General features: G+C 37.1%; 2 protein-coding genes across 10 annotated transcripts in view; one reads left to right on the top strand and one right to left on the bottom strand.

Moving 5' to 3' along the window:
* The window catches only part of adarb2 (adenosine deaminase RNA specific B2 (inactive)), a 619,893-nt gene that overhangs the window by 205,639 nt on the left and 392,247 nt on the right, over positions 1-22,007 (top strand). For all 7 annotated transcript variants that reach the window (XM_087309035.1, XM_087309033.1, XM_087309038.1 and 4 more), the window contains one exon: positions 2,226-2,408. The gene's annotated coding sequence lies outside the window, so the exon portion shown is untranslated. The remainder of the gene's footprint in view (positions 1-2,225; positions 2,409-22,007) is intronic.
* ifnu (class II cytokine, IFN-u) overlaps positions 1-22,007 on the bottom strand; it is a 121,914-nt gene that overhangs the window by 23,395 nt on the left and 76,512 nt on the right. Inside the window, exons 4-5 of one of the 3 annotated variants that reach the window (XR_015524684.1) lie at positions 9,125-9,256; positions 5,941-6,040 (exon numbers count right to left, since the gene is read on the bottom strand). The gene's annotated coding sequence lies outside the window, so the exon portion shown is untranslated. Of the gene's footprint in view, positions 1-5,940; positions 6,041-9,124; positions 9,257-17,123; positions 17,768-22,007 lie in introns of those variants that run through there. The other 2 variants (XM_087309066.1, XR_015524685.1) reach the window with 2 other exon arrangements.

Below are 22,007 nucleotides of genomic sequence, written 5' to 3'. Positions count from 1 at the left end.
TGTTAATAGTAATTCAGTTGGAGGTATTAGAATATATCTGAAACCATTACAACACCATATCACCACCACAGCACTTTTAGTAAGGCTGTCCAGCTCCACCAGGACGGGTCATCAACCATGACTGTCCTATAAAGAGCCCAAAGCACAGAGGAGATAAATATCCCTGGCGTACAGTTGGTGGTACTGGCCGTTTGGAGAAGGCCAGCTGGTGAGAGACAGAGACGGAGAGAGTGATGTTAGAGAAACACTCTTCTAAAATAGCTTTTTGCCTCAGGATATGTATTTAATCACATACGCCGAGTAAATGGACCACTGCATACTGTTCCTTCACCTGGAGCATTTAAAGTAGGTCTTTTGACTAAATATATCAAATATGCATTTTGGGACAGAGGGGTGGGATTGGGGTTTAACACAGAGGTCGAACCAACATAAATGAAATACTTGTAAACCATATAGGACATCCAATGAAAGCACATGGAAATATTCCTTGACTTTTGTCTCTGATCACATGATAAAATTATGATCTTTATTTTAGTTCAGTTTAAAGGAGACATATGATGAAAATCTAGAATAACTTTTTAAGTGTTTAAGTGCTGTGATTGTGTCCAGAGTGCGTCTGCCAACCCAGATAACGTGAATAAGGAAGAGCCGGTAACTTTGATTTGGTAATGCTGTGTTCAAGTCATGTCAGGTAAATACAACCCAGGCTAATTAGAAATATGTGCCCAGGGATACGTTTTTGAGAACCGAGAAATATGTAACCTGGACTATATATTCTTGCAGCTTTCATAAATCCACTAGAGGTCGCTGTGAACATTTTTGACAATCTCAAATACGTTACCAGAGCACGTTTTCTCCTTTATCTTAAATCCACCAGAGGCTGTTGTGTACGTTTCCCACTTAGTACCTAAACCCAAAAGCAAAAGCAAACTATAAGGGAAAAGCTATTGCCATTGTGCTTTTATATACTGCTTTTTTGGGGGAGTTTGTTTTACCTGGTTTTTGTAACTGCCCTTTGCCAGACTCGAAACCTGGTTTGTTCCGCTCTGCTTCGCACATCTGGCCAGTCATAAACTAATCATGTCATAAAAGCCATCCATATGCATCCATGGCATTCGTTAACACACAACACAGCCATTATGTACCCCGAGGCGGCACGGTGGCATTGTGGAACCGTCGGCGCCGCTTCAGTGGTGTTGCTCGCTGCAGAAGTTGGGACATTATCAACTTTTTAAGCGCCAATGGAAGCCAATCAGCCAATCAAATCACTGTATGCAAATACCCCAGCTAAGACAGAAGACGATTGCTGACTAATTTCATTGGCTGACACTGCTATGACAATCGCGTCAGCCCTAACTTCAGACACGCCCTCTGTCAAGCGTTGACACTGAAGCCCCGTGTGAATAGCGTGTAACGCTGCATCTGAAATCGCATAATTCCATACTATATAGTACATTATAAACAGTTTGTTAGCTGAGCAGTCTGTCTGAATTTATAGTATTCAAAAAACAGTAGGCACTTTGAAAATAGGAAGTACTTGGATGACCTACTACCTTTGTCAAGATTTTGAAGTATGCATGCAATGGATGCTACACTATTCCATGATGCCACGCAAGATAATTCATGAATGATTGTGAAGCAATGCAACTGAAGTGGTTAGGCCACGTGATAATGACAAATAGCGGAAGTAGAATGTCTGAATTACATTCATACCACTCACATTCACACTATATAGAACATACTTTTCTAACGGTCGTGTAGTAAATTCAAATTCAAATTCAAATGTAGTAACTACTCCAGACGATTTCGGACACAGCCTTAAGGTTCGTTAACTTTCAAGTTAGGGGCATGTCAGTGAGAAACATCTATAATCAAGAATTATATGTACCACAACATAATACTTGGTTCATATAGTGTTTTTCACATACTATATAGTAGGGAAGTATGCGTTTTCGGACGCAGCCTTTTTTTTCGCCCTTTACACTTTGCACCTATTCCAGAAAGCTGCAGATTATTTGCATTTATAGGGTCATGCACAGAAATGTTTCACTTTTGGTTTCACCCAAATAGGGGCTAATGCATTACTATAATACATGATCTATTCTAGGGAAACCAGATATTTATTTTACATCTTATTAAAAGAGGCACAACATGTTTAACCTGTAATAAAGTTGCCTTCTTTGGACAAAACGAACTCAAAAACACTTTTTTTTTTCTACTTCTAGCATTGATGCAAATGCCATTTCCCGCTTGAGGTTTTGCTTGACTGTCTTTATCGGCCCAAGAGAGTCCATTGAGATGTAATCATGCAGCTTCAGCATCAGATATGCTCCTGCACCTTATCAGAGGGCCGGAAGAGAAAGAAGAATGGGGGAAAATCAGTCCAGTCGCACATGGCAGGAATAAAAGTGAGTAATTTATGATTGTAATCAACGGCCACACTTCCACAGAGCCAGATGGAGAGAGAGAGAGAGAGGTGAAAGAGAATGAAAGAGTGAGCGATATAGAAAAATGAGCAAGCAGAAAATGAATAATTCGAGGAATGTATAGAATAAGAAGATCACGAGGCACAAGAAATGTAAAGGAACATGTGACTGACAAATTCTGAACTGATAAGTGAGAATAAAAAAAGACAGAGAGTGACATCAGAAATAACATCCCTACTATCATTTAGGATGAACTTGTTTTCAAACGAACACATTGATTTGATTCGTTAATCATGAGCAAGAGAATCATTTAGGAAGAACCATTTCAGATAAATGAACCAAATCTCACAGTAATATCAGAAAGAAAACCATTGAAATAAATCAATTTATAAAAATGGACCCATTCCCCCACTGCTGCATAGAGAGAGAGACTCAAACAAATCTGTACTTCCAATGAAACATTCAAGAGAATCACTTAAGATGACGTGATTCACACAAATGAATTAATTTGTCCAACTCTACAGGATAGAAAATCCTTTAGCATCATCCAGTTCACATAAACAACTCTGTTGATCCAAATCCACATCATGAGCAGGAGAATCATTTAGGATGAATCGAAACACACAAATGAGTTCGTTTAGTCACACTACATATGAGAGATAGAATAATTTAAAAAGAATTAATTGAATCTGTTTTAACAAAATTGAATCTGTTTTAACAAAATTGAATCTGTTGGTCCAACTCCAATAAGTTTCGTTTAGTATGAATCTTTTCACATGAATAAGACATCAAAAAGTTACATACAAATGCAATGATTTCAATATACAAGTTAATACAAATGAATCGGTTTCCTCAATGCAACATATGAGAGAGAGAGAGAATCATTTAAGATGATCCAGTTCACTTACACTAATCTATTCTTTTAACTGATGAGAGAATCATTTAAGTAGTTCATACAAATTAACATGTTCCTCCAACTCTAATGAACCAGTTCACATAAATTAATCTGTTGGTCCAAATCTACATTATGAGCAGGAGAATCGTTTAGGATGAACCAAAACACATGAATGGATCCGTTCAGTCAACACTGCATATGCGAGATAGTATTATTTAAAATGAATCAATTCAATCTGTTTGTCAACATTATGAATCTCTACATTAAATAAACCCGGCTCACTTAAATGAAACTCCACATTATGAGCAAGAGAATCATTTAGGATGAACTGATTTACATCAATGAATCAGACATCAACATGTTACATAACAGAGAATTTTAATAAACCATTTCATACAATTGAATCCTTAATACTAGAGAGATCAAGAGAATCATTTAGGATGAACTGATTCACACGAATAAATCAGACTTAGAAATTTGAATGAGGAAGGCAACCATTAAAAACAAATTTAAATAAATCATTCTCTTTCCTCATTATATGAAAGAATCAACCGATTCACATGTATGAATCTGTTGCTTCAACTCTACATCTTAAGCAAGATAATTATTTAGTGTGAACCATTTCACATGAAAGAGTCAGACAGCAGTCACAATAAAAAGAAACCCAATTCATACAAATGAATCTGTTCCCACAATTCTACATATACAAGAGAGAGAGAGTCATTTAGGACAAACTGATTCACATTAATGAATCAGATCTGCACATTTAAATTAGAAAGGCTACAATTTTAATTAGCAAATTTAAATAAATAAATCTTCTCAATACTCTATATGGGAGAGAGAATCGTTTAGGATGAACTGATTCACATGAATGAATCAGACACCAAAGTTACATAAGAAAGATTGTAATAAATCAGTTCATACAAATGAATCTGTTTCCTCAAAACTATACATGAGAGGGAGAGAATCATTTAGGAGGAACCAATTCACATGAATGAATCATACTGATAGCTATAGTATGTAAAAAAGGAGGGGGAGAATTTACAACATTTAGCTGAGTTTTTCACAATGAAGCATTCATTTGTGATTCACTTTTAACAGTTCACCTCTGGAAATTCATATATTGAGTATATGTTCGCTTTCTGTCCTATTTGTTGTTTGCGTGATCCAGATGCCTGTAACTGAGCATTTATTACCACCATCATCACCTTTCGAAATCATTACAGTTTCTTCTCCGGTAAATACTTCTTGATTAATGTAGCCAGACCTTTAATGATTGCAGATCGGAAATGCCTCAGATGATGGTGAAGTGACTTCAAATGTTAAATGAGGCAGAAATACAAATTAGCCTGCAAACGCACAGCGCTGCTTATTAATGGACGCATTGACTGCTGATATTCACATGGAGAGAGAGAAGACACACACACACACACACACACACACTGTCACACAGTTAATAAAACCCACATATGTACATCGTTTGAAAGAGAGACAAATATGTAGAGGTAATGATGGAAGAAATGCTGTTGTTTTTTCTATGCTTATAAGTTATTGTTGACATGATATACGGTAGGCTACAACAATTGTGTTCCTTTAACAGTTGTGCAGTTAAAATCAGCTATACTAATAGAGAACACTCCAGATGCAGATCTGTTTTTACATTAATGTGATGGTTGGGTTTAGGGGTAGACGTTAATAAAATACAATTAATGGGACATTTAATAAATAATATAAATAATTATTGTTATCGTCTGACCACAGCTGTATGTGATCTGTAGCTGATTAACCATGTGGATGGATGATAACAGCCTACTGACTCTACCAGTAGGCGCCGAAAGCCCCTACTGGCTCATATATATCAGCTGATAACCACTGATAACGCCCATTCAATCGAGTGATAACATTGGCTAATGTGACAATGCAGATATACTGTACATCACATTTGTCATAAACGCAGTATCAAACCTTAAAGATAGTTTGCATTTAGTCTTGTGTATGAGCAACCCCAGGCATTTGCATGTGTGAGACGAAGCTGATTGCTGTACGAGGCTTCAGTCGCTTTCAAAATCAACCCCCCGAAAAGTCACTGAATAATTTTCACACTGTTTATATTCAGCTTCACCTGTTACTGTTACTTTATTCTCTGCAGTTACATGTTAGATTCAGTTTTTTGGGGGGGGTTTAGAGTAGTGTACGTGGCTTAAGGTTTTTACATGTTTTACATTACATACACATAGTAAATATGCATGAGGTGCTATGAATGAAAGAACGAATGGACAAATTAATGGGTATATTGTGATTACATTATTCATTCATTCATTCATTCATTTTCTTTTCAGCTCAGTCTCTTTATTAATTTGGGGTCGCCACAGCGGAATATAAAAAATAAAAAAACGTTTGTTTTACTTTTAAAAATGTACTGTAACTTTAAAAGTTAAGAGCAGAAAAGCAACTTAGTTATATTTTATTTGGGATACACATTAGTGATAGGCGGGCCCAAAACACGCATACACATTACTTATTACACACACAGGGATGCTCAGCAGCCCACAAATATATTTACCTGTGAAAGTTTGAAGGATTAGAAAATAATAATAGAATAGAAAAAAAAACAATAACCTCCTAACTCTGGGAATCAAGCTCATTCTGTAGATGGTCCGCTGGCTTTAACCTTGGGTCGAGCAGATCCATATCCTCACTAGTGAAGCATTTCGTTTTACTGCGTATAAAGTCCAACATGTCAAATAGTTGTTCTTAAAGGAAAATGCGAAATGAGACTCTGAATTGTTTAATGCATGATACTCCCAAAACAGTCCTCATTAAGAGATTAAGGATAACATGCTTCTGGTGACAGTTTTTCCCATCTTTAAAATGGCAAAAGTGGATTTCAACATGCTCTAAGTCCACATGCGCCATGTGCTTTAGACCAGGGGTTCTCAACTGGTTTGGCAATGGGACCCACAGTTTTACATGGTCATCAAGCCGCGACCCACATTTTTAGGAACTATAATACAGTTTTAGGAATTATAATTAATTTGTATTTATTTGTTAACATACACAAGTAGTGACAGATAAATCATAAAACACTCACCAAGACTTACAAATAAACAATACTTTATTGCTGTCATTTAAAAAATTGATCAAATTATAGAAATGTTACAGAGTAAAAACATCAAATACTGTAAACAGTGGTCAGGGTAAGGAAAGGTTCAGTTACCGTGAACTAAACTGAACTGTTAATAAAACCTATTGTTGTCTGGTTTCTGAATGTCGTTTTAACTTAGAAGGTTTCATGCCCTCTTATGAAAGCACCTCACTACATATGACACTGAGGCTTTAAGTCTTTTTTGTCGTCAATAATTGTAAATCCATACTTTACATATTCAGGGTCGTACTTGCGCTTCGACATATTTGTTGCTATAATTAAATGAAATTTCATTTGTCAAACGGTATGGTTGTCGCCCACAAATTTCAAAATAAAAGTCCCTGGTTGTTTGTTGTTTTTTTGAAAAATGTTCCCGCGACCCACCAGTTGAGAAACACTGATTTAGACAATGTGCTTAGAAATAGAGCTCAAAGTGTATGCAAATGTGCAAAAGAGGCAAATTTCTGCCAGGTGGCATGAATGATATGAAATGTGCTACGTATTTGCAGTGAAAGCACATAATTCACCTATATTGTTTTTTCTGTGCAAGTTCAAAAAATTCTATTTCAGCAGAAAATTTGTAGTAGGCCAAAACTATCCCATGTGTCATCTTCTCGTTTGGTGAGAACCCAGCATTAGACAATGCAGGCATTCGGATATTGTTTACCAGTAGCCAAACATAATCACAAACAAAATCTGCCACTAAATGTATGAATCAATTTCCCTCATTTGATTATGAGAAGGATTGCTAATGTAACTTATCATACTGCAGCAGGCTTACATAACCATCAAACTTTTGAAATCTCCGAACGCTTTAATTTGCATGAAGGCGTCTAAACCACGCTTTACCTTCTTTGGCACTATGATCATGAGAAAACGCTATGAACTTTTGCCATACTCCCACTTTAAACAGTTATTTGTCGTCCTTTATCAGTTTTCTACCAATATAAGTTTGTGCTTTAACTTCAGACACACACACACACACACACACACAGTCTATCTTCTCAAATGCCCACAGCCAGTCTTCCAAATAAACTAATCAGCCAGGTTAAATAAACTAGTTTTCGCTTGCAATCATATCTTCTTTCAGGTAGAGGACATGTGAAGGCGTTTGATGGCGTTTCTTCAGATGTTCTTCAAATGATAGCTCTGTCAGCCGTGCAGGAAAGTGCAGAGCAGCAGTGACAGTAAAGGCAGCCATTATGGCTCTGATGACACACTGGAGGAAATGTCATGTTATACTGAGTGCTATTGATCTGCGGCTCGGCTCAAATTCACAAGTTCGGCAATAAGAAGAATGCGAGATGACACATAACAGGGTATACATGCCAACTCGTCTCAAACCAAATCAGAATCTTGGTTTCGTTAATGAATGATGTTAGTTTTGGGATTGATGTTCAGCTTTGTGTCACATAAACTTAGCGTTATTCGGTGGCTGGAAAGAGCCGTCTTGACACATGGGGAAATCTTGAATGTGAATAAAACACGGAGGGATGGCTCAGTGGTTAGCATTGTGGCCTCGCATTAAAAAGGTCACTGGTTCGAGTGCTGGCTGGACCAGTTAGCGTTTTTGTGTAGAGTTTGCATGTTTTCCCCGTGTTGGCGTGCTCCGGTTTCCCCCACAGTCCAAACACATGTGCTGTAGGTTTGAGTGTGTGTGTGTGTGAGAATGGGAGTGTATGAGTGTTTCCACTTTACTGGGTTGCATCTTGAACTGCATTCGCTGCATAAAACATAAACTGGATTAGTTGCCGGTTCGTTCCGCTGTAGCAACCCCTGACAAATAAGGTACTAAGTTGAAGGAAAATGGATAAATGAATAAAACAAAGAGCATAGAGCATGTTTTACCTAAAAAAATCACTGTCTGTCAAAAATGTCAATGATTTTTACAGTAAATAACTGTAATAATGCTACGGTAAAAATTTGTAACCTGTTAAACTGTAAATTTTCATATTATTAATGTTGAATAACGGTAAATTAACTTTCCCAGTTTTCCCTTTATGACACTCCATATTTTATGCTATTTTGTTGACTTTACTATGGTTCCTTTTAGTTTAGTTAATATTGTTATGGTTGTTTTTTGTCTGTGTAACAAAGTTAAGATTATAGTACAGTAGTATAGTTTAGTATAGTAGTAGATTTTAGTACTTAAAAATATTAGTTTATGAAAGTAATGCACAAATAAAGGGACCAAGGAAGAGTTGAAGGAAAATTAACATCCCAGCCTCATTCCGGAAACGTACCTCTATATACATTTCTGGAGAGAGCCAAATACTTCCCAGGAGGTAATTTTTTTTGCAGTTTAGTTTTCGTGAATCCACCAGAGGCCTCTATGTTCACTTTTTCAGATTTCAATTTCTCTCTGGAGTGCCATTTGCGCCTGCTTTTCTCGTGTAAATCCACCAGAGGCCGCTGTCTACTGACTATTTAACTGACTGAATGTCCCACCCTTCTCCTTCTCAAAACCCAACCAATAGTGTTTTCAAAAGCACTGATTGATTCTCCCTCTCACTTCCCTAAACCCAAGCGACAGTTTTAAAAAGCTATCCAGAAAAAGAAAAGCCCTCGCCTGATTTTACCACATTTTTAGATTTGACCAGATTCTCACCCTGTTATTTACTTGTTTATTTAATTTTTTGGCTTTTGTTTTGGTCTCACCTGCTTTTTGGAACCGTTCTTCACCAGACTTGAACACAGTCATTGTGGTCAACTCCTCCTTGCATCTCAAGTCCAGCAACATACATGGCGAGCCACTGGACAAACTGGTACATATGGAGGTGAGCGGTCAGCCTGTAAGCGTAAAAAGAAACAACATTGTACCGCACCGTAACATTCGTTTTAAAGTCTCTGGCTAAATAATTTGCGATCTCTAGAAATATATATAGGCCTACGTTTTCAGAATGAGTTATGTTGTAAATGAATGAATGAATCAAGACAATTCATGAGTTTTTTTTAGGATCATCTTCATCGTTTTATGTTCAATACATTTAAATTTGCAAAAACAATTGAGTCAACTTAATCAATTTGTGTTAGGACAACATGATGGAATTGTGTGAACTCAGTATTTTATTTCATTGTGGAACAATGAAGTTCATTTTGTATAGTGTTAAAGGGTCTCCAGATGACCTTTACTTTTGCAATTGTGGAAGATAAATAAGACTTTTCCACTTAGAAAACCAAATTATATGAAATGCTTCCTTCATGAGACATATTTTGCTGAAACAAAAGCATGTACTGTAAATCTATGAGTCCTGCAGGTCTCCATTGGGAATCCCTGATGCACACAAGACTCATAAACTACATTAAAACAAGCCGCTGCTGTAATGCTATGATGCATCCCAATGTGCTTACTGATTAATAAACGCTCCCCGGGTCCCCATTTCACAGATATACAGCCCCGTCAACCGTCCCACACTGCTGTCGCAAGTACTTTTCTGGACAAATGCTTTTCGGCTTCAGCGAGTTCCTCTTGTTTTTTCCCTCTCGTAGTTTTTATGTACCTTTGTTACGTGCCTGTGCCTTCATGTCTTTGGCTGATTACCTGTCTCAATGACCGTAGATGAACATAAATCAAACCCCTTAAAGGGCTTTTTCATAAATTTCTCCATTAGGCGACACCGGCAAGAGGCATGTATATGATCAGCGCCCCCTGAAAAAGGACTGCTGTAAATATTGTATTGGCATTTTATTATCAGAAGAAATCAGTGCTTTTTAAGTACGATATGTTAAATGCTTTGGGGTTGGTAACATTTTTATTACATGCATTTGATTGAAAATCGTTTTATTAAAAGGATAGTCATAGTCATATCAAGTAGCGTTTCTAAATTTCTTTCTTTTGTTGAACAAAAAACAAGTTGTTTTAATTAGACGCTTGAACAATTTGCATTTACTCTCTTCATTTGCATGTCAAATTCACATCGGAATAGACATAGATTCACATCATGTGATTCGATGTCTGCTTGGCTACTCTAGCTTTGATGCAAAATGGCTAATATGAAATTTATTGAGAGAGTGGCTGCACTTTATATGCTTTAGGAAGGCTGAAAAACAGCCAAGATTCATTCGGCGCCATGTCTGGGGTATCAGATCTTTCAGAGGCGCACCCAGCTTGCCGAAATCATCAACTTTCAGTGATACTTCCGACTAAGCTGCTCTCAGTCCTGTGTTGTCCCGTGTCGGCTGGAGGATTTCCCTTCAGGACACCAACTACATGCAAAGAGCATGTTCCTGATTCGTTAATGAGGCATGAATATTCGCCAAAGGTCCGATTTTTCAATTGGAGCGATTCATGTGAATCACGTAAAGCATGTGAAATGACCGGAATGCTCAATTTACTCAAATGACAACATTTGCAACACCTCATTTGTGCTAATAGCACTGCATGATGTCTAATCACGTCTTTGTGTTGTCTAAATATGTAAATCACTCACGTTTAAGGATTTGTCTGCGTCTGGTGTGAACACACCATTAGTAGGAACAAAAAATTTAAAATGGAACAAAAACTGCAAGTCAGTGGCTGTTTTTCCAACATTCTTCTGTTTATCGTCCTTTGTTTTTAACAGAAGGGAGACATGCATGACCATGATGTGTTCACAGCACATCAGAATGCAAAATGCTGGATATACAGATTAAAATCTTATAAAAGATCTAATTAAGCGCATCTTTTATTCATTTTAATGTGTATATTGTGAAATCTGCAGTGTATATAAAGTGCATATTGTGAAATCTGCAGCATATTCTAAAAGCGGCTCTTCTGTTGACAGCATGTCAGAATGCAAAATGCTGGATATACAGATTAAAATCCTATAAAAGATCTGATTAAGTGCATCCTTTTTTATTTTAATGTGTATATTGTGAAATCTGCAGTGTATATAATGTTCATATTGTGAAATCTGCAGCAAAATCTAAAAGCGTCTCTTCTATGGACAGCACGTCGGAATGCAAAATGCTGGATATACAGATTAAAATCTTATAAGAGATCTGTTTAAATCTATCTTTTATTTATTTTAATGTGTATATTGCAAAATCTGCAGTGTATATAATGTTCATTTTGTGAAATCTGCAGCATAATCTAAAAGCGACTCATTTGTTGACAGCACGTCAGATTGCAAAATGCTGGATATACAGATTAAAATCTTACACATGATCTGATTAAATGTACCTTTTTCTTAAATGTATTCATTTTTATGTGTATAATGTGAAATCTGCAGCGTATATATCATGTATTCTGTGAAACCTGCAGCGTAATCTGCAAGCGGCTCAACATTCACATCACGTCAGTATGCAAAATGGCCCCCTGTAATGAGTAGGTTTAATGGTAGAGTTTGTGGACATGCTTCCCTTTAATAATTTTGTCTGAATCCTATGAATTTGTACGAATTAGCCACTTTTCGACAAAATGTAAAATACCCAATAGAGATTGTGATGGTATTGTAAGCGTTACAAAACTTGTTTCAGGTATCATTTCTTTTTGTTTTACTTTTCTCCAAAATCCCCTTTAAAAACGAGTTCTCATACTCAAAGCCGTCATCACTCAGTTCTCCTTCACTGTAGTGACACTTCTACTCGTGTGCTTTGTTTATATTCATAATTCACTGTCTCATCCAGTGCTATTAGCTGCCGCTTGACCTTTGTACAAAATCTATGTTTCAGCCGCTCACCCTATTTGTCCCCTCACTACACTCCAGTGGGAAAGATAATTAGGGTTGGAATGAACTGTGTGTGTGTGTGTGTGTGTGTGTGTGTGTGTGTGTGTGTGTGTGTGTGTGTGTGAGTGTGGACATGGTGTTTATCATGTTGTGGGGACCAAATGTCTCCACAATTATAGTGATACAGTAATTTTTGACCTTGTGGGCACCTTTTTTGTTGGTCTCCGTGAGGAAAATGGCTCATAAATCATAGAGAATGCAGTATTTTGAAAATGTAAAACTGCAGAATGTCCCCTGTGAAGGTTGGGTTGAGGTATGGTTGGGGGAAGAGGACACAATATGCACTCTATATAGAATAAAAATCATTATGTCTATTGGGAAGAATAAAAACCCAACTGTGTGTGTGTGTGTGTGTGTGTGTGTGTGTGTGTGTGTGTGTGTGTGTGTGTGTGTGTGTGTGTGTGTGTGAATCAGTATGGTCAGTGGTCAGTTCTCACATGCTCAGTTTCTTATTTACGATGTTCATGTGTTTCTAATGTAAAATCAATGCATGGTTGTGAAGGGAAGTTAGAGCCCTACTAAAGATAATGAGAAACTGCTTAACGATGTCTCTGCTATGCTTTATTACTGAAGGAGAACCGCAGATGTCCGATAAGAGGCTGTAAACTGTGCATTCGACCTGATCAGGTTATCTGAGCTAACTTTTATTCACTCTGTGTTATTTCTTCCCCTAATTTTTGTTTAACGAATATTTTCCAACACATTTCTAAACTTAATATTTTTAATATTAGATAGGGTGGATGGGGTGATTCTTCAAAAAGCGAAGATAAGAGTGTAAGGCTAAATGGGCTATTTAGAGTGAGTTTGTAATAATCTGATTGGTTTAAGACTAATGGTTATAGATGAGAGACCAGCCGCAATCAATCATATCACATGCTCCTCTCAACATTAGTTTGTGTAACTTCACTTTTCTTGTGAGACTATTTTTATAGTGAAATAAAAAAATTTATTAATCATTACAGCGTTATGATTTTTTAATAGATTATTTTATTTATTTTGACCCAAAACAACTTTAAAACCAAAAAGGCATTGTACTCATTGTCTTGATTATATATAATTTTTGTTTTGTTTTAAAAAAAAAAAGTGTAATTAACAGAATTGGAAAAATCTGAGTGTGAGTAAATCATAACAGATTGTTCATTTTTGGGTGACCTAAATTTGCTTAGAAATTTTACAGCACCAAATTTAAATTACAGTAATCCGGGATAAAACTGTAACGTTACAAATAAATCAAGTATTTTAACTGCAACTTACTGCTAAATCACAATAATCTTATTGCCATTAATTGTAACTTCACAGTAAAATATAGTGAATTCTACAAGGTGATACTTTGAAATCACTTTAATGGACTTTCCTATCTATTGTGGGGTTACACTATATGGCTGGGATTTCACAATAATTTAACGTAACAAAAAATTATTTACTATTTTATCCTAACATATAAATTTGGCCTGCTAATTTTTAGACCATTATTGTAAGTTAGAATAGCTCCAGTAATATTTTACAGGTCGCCACAGCGAAATGAACCGCCAACTATTCCAGTATATGTTTTACGCAGCAGATGCCCTTTCAGCAACAACCATATACAGGGAAACACCCAGTACTCGCCAGCCAGGGAAACACGCCAATTTAGTTTATCCATTTCACTTAAAGGGGCGACGCAGTGGCGCAGTAGGTAGTGCTGTTGCCTGACAGCAAGAAGGTCGCTGGGTCACTGGTTCGAACCTCGGCTCAGCTCAGTTAAATTCTCCGTAGTGTATGAGTATTAGTGTGTGTGTGTGTGTGTGTGTGTGGATGTTTCCCAGAGATGGGTTGCGGCTGGAAGGGCATCCGCTGCGTAAAAACGTGCTGGATAAGTCGGCGGTTCATTCCGCTGTGGCGACCCCGGATTAAAAAAGGGACTAGCCGAAAATAAAATGAATGAATGAATGAATGAATTCACTTACAGCCAAGATCCGGATCCGGCACCTCTAAAATCTGATCCGGCAACTCATTTCACAGATCTTCCTCCTCAACCCCCCCACCCCACCCTCCTTCTCGGGTAACATCCCAAATCTGTTACCCCGATCTGTTCCGGGACCTCGCAATTCATAAATTAAGCATTGCATATAGCACACGTCTTTGGATTGTGGGCGAAACCGTAGCACCAGGAGGAAACCCACACAAACTCCACACAGATATGCCAACTGGCCCTGCCAGGACTTGAACCAGCGACCTTCTTGCTGTGAGGCGACAGTGCTAACCACTGAGCCACCTTGCCACCCCTTATTATTATTATGTTTTTTTAAATGTGAAGACGCTTGTGTATAGATTGCAACACTTATCATCCAATAAGCCTGTATTTTGTTTGGGTGTTTGTCTGCTGTGTTTTCTTGAATCCTCCTTGCCTTTATATAATTAAAATTCCAAGCATTGAAAGCGCGTAGGCTTATTTTACTATGTTTGGTTGTTGGAAGGCTCTATATTTTCTTTCCACTCTCTGGATTGACGTGTTAGTGGCAGCATTTCCATCCGCCATCTGTTTAGTAAGCGAGCACAGATGGTTCACCTCCAGATTGGGAGTATGTTTTGATACTCTCCCACCCCGTAAAGCACAACTAAGTGACAGTGAATATTGATCAGGAAAAAAATGGAGTAAATGAGTAGGAACATTCACCGGTGCAGCTTAAAATCAATTGCTGCTAATGCTTGTGCGAACGCTTGCAGAGATACCGAGCCACTGGGAACTGTTGTAGCTCAGTGAAAAGGAAAATCTTATTCTGACTGAATCTGTGTAGAGATAATCAATAAAGACTCGTGTCACTAACACATGCGATTCCCATTTTTAGGGCCTTTTAAAGCATGTGGCACAAGACAAGGCATTGTCTGCAATCAATGTCTATTTAATACATTCATTGCATAACGTTTGGCCATTTTGCCATGCAACAATCAAGGCTCTTGAAAGCAATTAGCCGTGGTTTATTTTAATCCTGCCTTAGAGCCTGTAAATTTCATGTGCGCATGCTGATAGACACTCAAATGTTAATGCTGTTTTATTGATATAATTTATAATCGGACTCAGTAATGTTGGCTATTGAGAAGAAAAGAGGGCCTACAATCGAGCCCTGGGGCACTCCAATTTAATTTGGGCTTTATTTAATCTTTTATTTGTACAAAGATTTGGTATATCTATTATTAATTCAGACAAAATTAACAAATAGACTTTAATAAAGCCTGAAACATGAGCGAGCAAGCTGTAGTGTTGTGTATAGAGAAAACAATAGGGTCTACCATCGAGTCCTGGTGCACTTCAGTGTAATTCAGGCTTTAGTTAACATTTTATGTGTACATAGATTAGGTAAATCTGTTAATAATTAGGAAGAAATGAACAAATGGAGCTAATGATAATTTATGCATTTGAAAATATCTTGGCATCTCCTCACAAGTATCATAAACCTAACGCTAAACTTACTTTAATAGTGTTAAAGAATAAAAAAAAAAGTGAGATAAAACTGAAGCAACCATGCCATTTTACCTTGTTTTTACACTGCTTTAAGTTTTTTTTTTTTTTTAACAGTTTGTCAGAGCATTAATACCCAAACACTTTAAATCACAAGTGCAACACTGTGCGTGTATCCGTTGAGAGACGGAGCACTTTCACTTCTTCATATTGGTTTACAAATCATGCACTATAGTAAAATGCTTTGAGGTGAGTTTCTTTTCAAAAATGTTTATTTGGATTAATATATAGTTTATATTGTACAGGATATAGAGAATATTTAGTATAGGAGATTGATGCATGTTTTTCCCATAGCTGGCCTTGAACAATTTGTCGCCCAAGGCAAGTATTTGGCTGCTCATTTATGATAACTTATTATTTTATTTTATCTTTATTATGATGACAGGAAATAATATTTGACTAGATATTTTTCAAGACACTTCTACACAGCTTAAAGTGACATTTAAAGGCTTAACTATGTTTAATAGGTTAAATAGGCAGGTTAGGGTAATTAGGCAAGTTATTGTATAATGATGGTTTGTTCGGTAGACTATCGAGAAAAAAAATACAGCTTAAAGGGGCTATTAATTTTGACATTAAAATGGATTTAATAAATAAAAAATAAAAACTGCTTTTATTCTAGCCGAAATAAAACAAATCAGACTTTCTCCTGAGGAAAAAATATTATCAGACATTCTGTGAAAATTTCATTGCTTTGTTAAACATCATTTGGAAAAATTTAAACTAATAAAACTATTAATAATAGAATAATAAAACTAATAAAAATATTAAACTAAATTATTAAAAAAAAAAAAAAAAAAAAAGGTTATTTGAGGGACAAAAAAAATCAGAAATGTCTGTGGCACTCCTCCGAGAAAAAGCCTTTATTCTTTATTTATTTATTTTTTAGCTATATTTGCTACACTTCCTAAACGAAAAACATCCTGATTATTACACAAAATGAAACTGTTAGACATACAACATTGATTTGATTTGTAAAACTTTTTTAGCTCTTTTATTAATGCTTGCAAAAATATCCAGATGCAAATCTACTAATCATTATTCAGTCACAAGATGATGGTTAAGAAGTTTAGAAGAACCCCCATAACACTATTTTATTTCTGTAATTAGATGTTTGTATTTGTTGACCAATCAGAATCAAGTGTACCAAAGAGCTGTGCAATAATTAATTATATCATAAATATGAATATAAAACAAACAGATCATACAAAATTAAATATCTAATATAGTTTTCCGTAATTTGTTTTACGTGTTTTTATTTTCCCCCTGTTTATTTGCTGCATTATGGGTCCTTGATCATTTGTTCAACAACTTTTATTATCATTTTTAATAGTTCAAAGTGATATATTGTCTGGGTTTCTGTTGTATATCACACGACAAAAACCTTGTAATAAACCGCCAGTACATCTTGTGTTATTATACAGACTTATTTCTCTATATTTTAGTTTTTATACATTATTTTATTTCAAAGTAATTACAATGTCAATAAAAATCCCGTTGTTAAACTGTAGAGTTGCATTTTTAACATCAATAGTAAACAGAGCAGAAATCAACATCCCATAATGCAATTCACAATCATAAATAAACAGGAAAAACACTTTTTAAACCTTTTTATTTAACAGATGTTTTCTACAGCATTAGTTTATCTATGCTACTGGGCTTTTCTGCGCTTAAATCCGAGTTTTCGTCAGCTTTCCTCTTCCTTACAAGAGTAAGTGCTATTTTTCCATCGACACTTCTTTCTGAACCCTTGCAAAGACCTTGCCATCTGTCAGTGTCACGTTGGCGGCAAAGTGGCCACGTTTAATTGAAAAACAATGGGAGGGCAAGCAGGAGGGTCAGAGCAATATTCACAGCCGCTTCCCAGGTCACCCTTCATTCCCCAGCGCTGTGTCCTGGCATCAGCCCACTGTTCAGTCAAATGTCCCGTCCGGGTCTTTATCGCTGAGGTGACGGGACGGCCCTTATCCTGCAAGCCCAAAGGTAATCGATGTTGAAGTGAATATGCTTGCGTGATGTGATCTCTGCAGACGTGCCAGTCTATCTGGTGGGTGCGCCGTGACTGGACAAATGTATTTTGTGGCATGATGGGCACTGGCATTTCAAGAAAAAAAAGCCCTGGCTCTTTTTATTTATATATTTATTTATTTACGTTTGCTGTCATTTTGAATAGCATCAACATGGATGTTAAATAGACAAACAATATACACCCATAAGCTAATTATTAGTTAAAATGAGCTGAAACAACACAATTCTTCAAGTTTTTTTGGTGGACTACTTAATTGTTTTATGTTTAATCTACATTAATTTGTTAAAAAAATAATAATAACTTAATTCCTTCATGTTGCCTCAACACAAATTGTTTAAGTTAACTTAATTGTTTTTTTTTTTTTTTTTTACAAATTTAAGTTGATTGGACCAACCCAGGCTCATTCTGAAAACTTAGTCTTATATACATTTCCAGAGAGCACAAAATACATCCCAGGAGGTACATTTATTTGCAGTTTTTTGTTTTCACGAATCTACCAGAGGCTGCTGTGTATGCTTTTGGGATCTCAAACTTCTCTAGCGAGTGCCATTCGAGCCTGCTGTTCTGGCTTCAATCCACCAGAGGCCGCTGTCAACTGACTGACTGACTGACCGATTGACTGACCCACCCTACTCCAACCAAAAGTGTTTCAAAACCACCGATTGACCAGCGCCCACTCTCTTCCCTAAACCCAACCGTTTTGTATGAAGCAATCCAGAAAAAGAAAAGCCCTGGTCTAATTTTTACCACATGTTCAGATTTTACCACATTCCCACCCTGTTATTTAGTTATTTATTTTATTTTTTGGCTTTTGTTTTCATCTTACCTTACCACCGGACAAACAGGTTACAGTAGAAAAGCCGTCCACATGGAGGTAAGCGGACAGCTGGTAAGCGTGAAAAGGAACAGCATCATACCGCCATGTACAATTTGTTTTAAAGATGAAATGCAGCCATAGGTACTTCTGGCTACATAATTTGTCTATGTTGCATTAAATGTAAAACAACTTGCCACCCCCCCCCCCCCCCCCCCCCCAAAAAAAAAAATAATAATAATTGTGTTTATTCAGCTTTTTATAAATACAAGTGGTTTGATCAAGCAGCAAAACTATCTGTAGGCAATGTTGTTTTTGTAGATGCTTCTGGTACAATGGTTGATTATCGAGTGATTGCATTTGTTTTAACAAGCTGAACTGTTTAGAAAGAGTTCTGTGGAGATTTCTCTAGAGGTTTAGATGACATTGTGTTTGAAGCCCTGCTAGCAAAGGGTCAGCAGTGCCCGATGGGCCTCGTGTCTTTACAAAGTGCCATCTTCATTTCCAACACCCACAGGAACTTGATTGTAACCTTGCGTTGGCATTATGTCAGTCAAAGCCCACGGGCTCGTTTTCAGGAACAGTGCCATGTGTGTATACAAGGCTATGAATGAACTTTAAATATATATATATATATAATGTTGTAAACATTGGAGGACATTGTGGTTGTCTTTTCTGTATATGTGAAGTTTCAGTTCAAAATACCACACAAATAATGTTTTATAACTCTTTAAAACTGCCCCTTTCAGGCTTTGATCCTAATTGAGTTATTTTGGTGACTGTCGCTTTAAACTCAAATGAGATTGTGCTCTTTTCAGAAGAGGGCGGAGCTACAAATGCCCGTGCGTCAGCATAGTGGCGATTCAAAAACAAGACTAACTTCCTATGCTAATGAGGATGAGATGGTCACTAATGGGCGGGGCTTCCCCCTGATGACACGTCCAAAAGGAGAATGTCAATCAAAGTGTTTCTGCGGACTGTTTCTATCAAGTGTGGTTATAAAAAATTAAGTTAATTCTTTTCACTATTAGAAGCTGGTTATATTCACAGACTGTTGCTGTGTTTAAACCCCTTATAAAAGGGGTTTTTGCATTTGTATTTGTAGCTCTGCCTCATTTCTTTACGCACGGGCAGTGGCGTAGTGGACGGGCCACGCAGGGCACCACATAACAAACCCACAGCCAACCACTCCCACACCCCGGTCTCAGTTTGCACGATCATACCTCACCTCAGCTACACCATCTCTAAATAAGTCTCTCACCTTTGCTTGATCATAAACATCCCCCCGTTTTCTATTCACGCAATCATAAGCACCCCCTTCCCTCGGTCTTCACTTCACGCGATCAAAAGTCTTTACTTCTGGAGGGGCCCCGTCTTAACTCTTGCGGGTGGGCCCATGCATTTGTGCTACGCCACTGCGCACGGGCATTTGTAGCTCCGCCCTCTTTTAAAAAGAGCACAATCTCATTTGAATTTAAAGTGACAGTCACCAAAACAACTAAATTAGGATCAAAGCCTAAAAGTGGCAGTTGCTAAGAGTTTTGAAACATTATTTGTGGGGTATTTTGAGCTGAAACTTCACATGAGAATCTTGCTTTTGCTTTGAAAGATTTTGTACTAATTATTTCTGAGAATAAGTCCATGAGTTTTAATTGTTTAGAATATGCTTCTTGATTTAAGAATCTTTAGATATTTGGACTAGAAACAAGAGACAAATTTAAAGTAAGAAAAGCGTTTTAAACAGCTTCTTTCTTGCACTGAAAAAAGGTAACTTAATTACTTAATAACTGCTCTACTTCATGCAAGATATAAAGACATGATAATCTATTATCTGTAACTGTTTGGGCAATGTCAGTGATACTTGATTGTCATGCACATAGAAAGATTGATACATTATAAGTGTAAAAATAAAAAAAGATGTGCAGGTTCAGCAGAATGAGCCGGCCGGACTCTGTGTTTTCAGGCTTGACTGCGCGCTCAGCAGACCCCAGTGACCTGCTTAAATGTACCTGTGTACGACTTCACATAAAACAACAGGCTGATTCTCCCAGGGCACAGATCTGACAGCGCACCACATCTAACATTATCACACAGCTAGCAAACAGCGACAGAAGTGACACTATCTGCTCTAACAAGACCTCCATATCCTCCAGATCAGCTGCATACACAGCAAACCGAGCTGAAGGTATTATTATTATAAGGTCAGATATTTAGCAGAACAGATCCACAACTTTTGATGCTCATAAATTATCATAAAAGTCCTGCATATTAGGAGGTTTACTGAAGGTGCAGCTGACTTGCAGCAAGGGTCTTTGCGTCTTTAATAAATTCTGACAGATTGCGTTCATTGTAAAGTAAGAATGATTCATAAATCCATATGAAACAGTCCTTTAAATGTGACATCGCATCTTCAGTTTCGGGCTCAGGCACCATTGCGCTCAGAGTACAAGCCCAAAGCCAGGGGCGTTTCCAGACGTAAAGCTATACTGGGGCACGCACAAAAAAATAAATCAATAAATAAAAATTCAATACATATATAAGAAATGCAAAAAAAAAAAAACCATTTTATTAAATAAATAAAAGTATTATTGTTATTGTACAATGAGTATACTAAATAAGTAACAGAAATTAATCCTAAATGTAACTGGAAAACAATGTAAAAACAACTGGAGTGATATGCTAAGATCATTTACGAAATCTTTTGCATGAATAGAAATTCATTTGAATGAAATTCTATAGAATGCAAAAAAAAAAGATGCTTTATAGAATTATCTGTTGTCTTAGACTTGACACATGGCAGAGAATCAGGTTTATTTAGTCTTACCTCCCTGACTCATACAAAACAATCTATCAGGAGGCATGTTTATATCACCGTCAGTCATATTATTTAAACTTTAGTTTTGTCGACTTGCAAAATTCACTGCGTGCCGTCACCTCCGCATAAAAGACTGTTAAGCTGGATTCACAGCGCATAAGCGGTGCCTGAGCTGCAAGTACTCTTTTTCTCTGTTAACAACTGGGACTCACACCGGGAGAAGAGCAGCATGTCAGGGTCGAACAGGAGCGGTGTGTGGGGCATGGTATGGTTTTCTACGCACATGCAGAGATACGTCAGTTTATTTTTTGATTAAACTACATTGCTTTCACCAGTGTTGGTTTGGTCACACATAGAGAATAACGTCTTTATTCCGGGATTACCACTCTTAATAAATATGCTTGCATATAAAGTAAATCTTATGTCATAGCATTTACTGGGGCACTGGCGAGTTTTTACTGTGCCCCAGTAAATTGGGTCTGGCGACGGCGGTGCCCAAAGCCCAACCGAACCACATCTGGGCCCGATTTGGAGCACTCAAGCGAACCGGGTAACGTGCTTAGGGACGGTTCGGATAGCATAGTGTGCAGCCTGACACAACCCCATACCATGACAGACCCTATTTTTTTTGGACTTGTTGCTGTATCAGTCTTGATGATCCTTTTCTTCTTTGGTC

The sequence above is a fragment of the Danio rerio genome, chromosome 24 (genome assembly GCF_052040795.2).
Source record: "Danio rerio strain M-AB ecotype USA chromosome 24, GRCz13ab, whole genome shotgun sequence".
In the NCBI taxonomy this organism is placed as follows: domain Eukaryota; kingdom Metazoa; phylum Chordata; class Actinopteri; order Cypriniformes; family Danionidae; genus Danio; species Danio rerio.
Note: the sequence above shows the minus strand (reverse complement) of the source record. Positions and strands in the feature narration are given on the sequence as shown.